At 42.9% G+C, this 5,214-nt stretch overlaps 1 long non-coding RNA gene across 1 annotated transcript; it reads right to left on the reverse strand.

The window, feature by feature from the left end:
- Positions 1–3,122: 3,122 nt before the first annotated feature.
- Positions 3,123–4,708, reverse strand: LOC134468496 (uncharacterized). Its single transcript, XR_010038815.1, has 2 exons — positions 4,579–4,708; positions 3,123–3,486 (listed from the first exon to the last, which is right to left on the reverse strand). It is a non-coding gene; the product is annotated as an uncharacterized LOC134468496 (long non-coding RNA).
- Between the last annotated feature and the right edge of the window lie 506 nt (positions 4,709–5,214).

Consider the following 5,214-nt stretch of genomic DNA (forward strand, 5'->3'; position numbering starts at 1 on the left):
AACATTTTCATAAGGTGTTTACTGAGCTGTCCTGCATTCGGTCAAGATTTGAAAAAAGGCGCGTCCAGGTGGCGCGCTGATTGGGCCTTCCCTTCTCTACGTAGCAGAGGGAAAAATGATCAACGCCCTGTTTCTGGGATCCACCAATAGAGCTAGACACTGTTTCCACCCACTATGGATTGCCCGCCCATCAGCAGAGAAGAGCAAGTTCAACAGACAAGAAAAATGGCGGCGCCTAAGCAAGTGAAACATGGAGGATGTGATAATATGGGGAAAAGCCTGTTTTCACTGCATATGGGAGAGCCCCTGAAGACACAGTGGCTTGGTTTTATTTACCCAAATAATTTGCCAACGAAACTACCGAAGGCGTTGTTTGTGGGAAGCATTTTCGGGACGAGTGTTTCCACAATTTGGGACAGTACAGGGCCAGGTTCGCACAGCATGCATGGATCCGTACCAGGTCTCCCTGCGGGATCCGCAAGCTCCGAATAAGTAAGTGAATGGATTATAAATGGTGTTAATGACCAGATTACTTCATTTGGATATGCTATGGGTGCCACCCATTAGCGTTGCAATAGCTATCTTGGCTATGTGCAGCTAGCACGAACAATTTCCTGGACCAATGGTACTCTGCGCTACAAACACACCAAAAGCAAGCATTACGCTCTGATCAACTGAGTTTAGTCTGACTGTGAAGTATAACATTCCCGGTGTAAATTTAAACACATGCCCAGATTACTTAATTTTGCTATGCTACGCGGGTGTCACCCATTATAAAGGCTATCTTGGCTATGTGCAGCTAGCACGAACAATTTCCTGAACCATGGTACTGGTACTCTGCCCTACAAACACACCAAAAGCAAGCATTATGCTCTGAGATAGTCTGGAAAATGACTGTGAAGTATAACATTAACACCCGGTGTAATCTCTGACCTCGAAACCATAAATTAATGTAGCTTTCGTTCACTTTTCAAGAGGGACATGCACATTTTTGAACCATTTTGGCTACCGCTGGGAAATTACTCCAGTGCTATCAGGATGTTTCCATCAACAGTTGTCATTGAGTGTAAGAAGACACCGTGAATTGTTGTCGTTTTGCTATGGTGGAATTGCATTGCCTAAAGTACTGTATTTTTTTAACCAGATTATTATTTTCATGATGCATGTGTAACTACTGTATCGCAAGGGTTTTTGCACACTGTTGTGTGGGTTACGCGATGGGGTGTCATGGCTATGTGCCTGGTTTGAGTGTTTACAGTAGCAACGTAACTTGCTGGCTACCCTTGACACCCTCCTTGGCTTGCTTGTAGCACAGTTTTGAGCAGTCAGTCTTGGCTCGTCACGTCGTCAGTTTATCAAATGCTCGGATTTCGAACCACGAGATGTGTTATCTGCGTCTCGTTGAGTTTACCCATAGAACTAATACAATGTATTAATTCTATGGAGTTTACCAATACCCTTAGCCAGGCTCAAACTCGACTGCCGTGTGTCCGATTTTGACGTCAGGGTGCACACTTGAGAATCGCAACTGTGAATATCCCTGCTCGCAACCACCGACACAATGCCTAATGGCAGTTGTTATGAATGTATAAGCTTACAATCACGAACACCCAGTGCTGTTACATCAGTGTTAGTGAGTGCATGTAGACACTCGCTGATAGCAATAGGGCCTATGTGTTGTAGTTGTCAGTACTACATTCATTTACCCACTACCCTCTTATAACGTGTGAAATAACCTAATAGTTATCATAATGTTATACCATGGATTCCTCCTATTTCCTTTGTGTGTCCACTTGAAATTGTGAACAAAGCTGGTTACTGGGGCAGTAATGCAAACATGTGTGCTTTCGTTTATAAGACTCACTCTTTTGTCCCTCAAAATGTCTTCTAACTATGCAGAACATGATGTGGCATAATGGGTGGGTGGGTGCATATTAGTGCATTGGGTATTTCTGAATCTCATTGAGTGTTGTTGTCTTCACAGGCCACCACAATAAGTGTACACGTTCAGACATATGGTTCATGGATGCTGCCTGCCAGACAGACTGCATTGCCACCTGGACTACAGCCACACCAGTTATCCTTGAAGACATTGCTGCCCCAGCCATGGAGTAAATGTATGTAGCCTACTGTATTTCCAACGTAGCTACTGCTGTGTAGCTTCAAAACGGTTCATTCATTTTTTCCCTTGGTTGTGTGATGATTAGTCATTCCACTATGTAAGTTACAGGTCAAAACATTTAACAGGTAATACAACTGTGCAGTCATTGATTGGAATCAGAAATATGACAACACTATGCAGGTCTACTGAGCCACATCAGAAATTACACTGAAATACCCAGGGAAGATGACGGCATCTTATAGGCCTACAACATTTTGGTTTACTGACCAGTGAAAAATGCAGATTAGAGAGACTGCGCAAGTTTTTTTCCTCAAGCCATCCGCTTTTTAAATTATTAAAAAAAAAACATGTGACTAATAACATTTTGAAGTGTTTCCATGCCATTTCTGCCTGTTCTGACTCACTTGTCTTTGAGTTTGAGAGCCTTATTGTGGATTATTGTTGATCATTGGATCATTGTGGATCATCAAGTTGTGTGCTTTAAGTGGCAAGAAACACCTACCATCATATGTTCTTTCCACTAACTCCTGTCCTTCCTTGTGTTGCTTGTGGCCTTGAGATGACATTGCAAGATACATAATGTTGAATGGGGGAAAGTCCCACAAAAGTTGTTGTGCCTAGGCTGACTGCATATAACAGGGAAACTGAATTATTTTCTCCACGGATGGTGGGAATCAGGCCACAAGCCCAAGTAGTGGACATGAGTTTGGATAATGGTGTGGATCCCTTCACTAGGCCCCCTGAAAACTTCTGTTGTGAATGATATTTCTATATTTGCTTTACCATAAAATGTATAATCTGTTCACAAATTGTCTGTTGTACTTACAGATGGCTCTCCTCTACAATGACAATTATTCAAACGAACAACCGGCCCTATGGCTACCTGCAGGAGGTGTACCTTTCTTCAAAATTGCCAAGACCAAGAAGGGATAGTGCATCAACCATCAAAAGATTAAGCCAACCTTTTGGTAAGTTTTCAAAAGAATGCATTCAATTCAACTCAATTTGACATAACATTTTTTATTGGCGTTACTTCAATAGCACATTAAGTCTACAAAATAGGAGAATTAGAATTCTAAACAATATGTGTGCTTTTTTCTGTATGTTTTGTGTGAAAAGGTTATGTTCATGTTCGTGGAACTCATTCTGGACAAGGTCTTTGGGAACCCTGCAAAGCAGACTGAGGCAATGTTGGCGTTGGTGCAGTTCACAGACGAGCCAGCCAGATAAAGAGGTCACAGCAAGCCTTGTGTTGAGGTTCATGCGTACTGCAGTCTGAATCCCCGGTGTAGTGTCCTTCGTCATCAAGGAACTCAGCATGGATATGCACGACAACACGGGAATCACTGTTGGACTTGAAGCAGCTGGAAAAAAAGAAAAGACAGTTGCAGAGATTGTTATTGCTGTCATTCTTTCACTACAATATTTGTCTTCAATAAATATGTTCCTATGGAATACTCTTGATGCTGTTGTAAATAAATGTTTACACTGCCTTTACATTGTCTGCATAATTGAATTAACAGCCCATGTGGGGGTGGGTGATCCTGCTATACAAGTTGTTACTCACTATTAAATTAAATCAAGTGTGCATCTCCTATTATAATGATCTGATAAAGATTAGAGATGGTAAAAGTTTCATCTTATTCACAGGTAGGCCCTACCTCTTTCTGAGGGCATTGACCACTGTATCAGTTTCCACACTAGCACCCACGCTTATTTATTTATTTATTTATTTTAAAAGGCAGTTCTATGATCGTGTTAGGTTTCTCGGGTAAACATGAGATAAGGCAGACACACATTTCACAATGGAAACACTTTGGTGGCAACTCCTGGGTGATGTCAACAGGTAAGCTGGATCATTTCACAAATGTATACAAGCGAGAATACATGGAAAAGGGAAGGCTGACTATTCCGGTGCAGACATCAGTGCACATATTTCCCCCAAACAGACTGGTCAACAGTGTACAGGTACTGTGGTGTGATCAAATGCGGGAAGCACAATGATAGACCTCCTTGGGGAAGCATCTCCGATACAAAACGATGTTTGAAGGGGGTAAAAACAAGTCTTGGGTTCTGAAAATTACCCGCCTCGTTCATTAATAACACATTTATTTTACACTTGTAGCATCGTACCATAAATGAAGGACGTAGCATTAATGTACAGAACTAGTTCAACATGCTTTCCACACTGAGAAAGTTGCTGGGTTTCGAGACAGTGGAGTCGCGATGCCAGCAACGTACACACATAGCAAATGAGGTTGTGTAGAGACTAATTATATGTAGGGCCTACTGTAAGTAAAAGAAGAATATTGTTTTTGATGTTCACTTGCAAGGTATTCTTCGCATGGTGAATACACTCGTTGCTGCTATAATAATTACCACTCAGTCACTGGCTACAGCAGGGCTTTCAGACCTACCAAAAAATGCAAATTCCAGCCATAATATCTCAAACTCACCCTTCGGAGACGTCATGCGCTGAAGTCCATGAGCAGGTAGCTCTCTACATGTTTCATCTTCGGGTCAAATGCGTCAATTCCCCCTGTTGCTTGACGTGCCGTTGTGAAGAGCTATAGCTACCAGTTAGCAGCTAACAAACAAACACAGCTTCGTCGCCCAGATGAGCTTGGTCCCGCCCCCACTCCCCCTTGGGACACACCTCTCCCCTCCCTCCCACGCCTCCCTCCAAACTGACGCACTGGAGAAAGCGCTCAAATGAGTCCTTCTGCTAAGGCTAGAGGCCAAAATGGCGTTTCAGCTTTATACTGATAAAGCCTGCGGATATAACATCCTTACACCCCCGCAAGCCAATACAAAGCACCACAGGACCATGCCATGGGACCTTTAACTGATGAAAATCGAAGGCAGAAATCAACATTGTAGTGTCTAAATATGAGGTCGATTGGTCTATTTGTGGCGTACATCACGATCGGCCGAGTTGTTGGCCTCACGTTTGTCAGTTAGCTTGTGGCTAGGCTACGTCTCGCCGACGTTAGCATCCGGTTTAGTTCCCCATTCACCAATTGGATGTCGTCATTTCCTTAGCTAGAAGCTAGTGAAGACTGACTCACAAATGTCGAAGCTGTAAGAAACTA

This window comes from Engraulis encrasicolus, chromosome 18, assembly GCF_034702125.1.
Source record: "Engraulis encrasicolus isolate BLACKSEA-1 chromosome 18, IST_EnEncr_1.0, whole genome shotgun sequence".
In the NCBI taxonomy this organism is placed as follows: domain Eukaryota; kingdom Metazoa; phylum Chordata; class Actinopteri; order Clupeiformes; family Engraulidae; genus Engraulis; species Engraulis encrasicolus.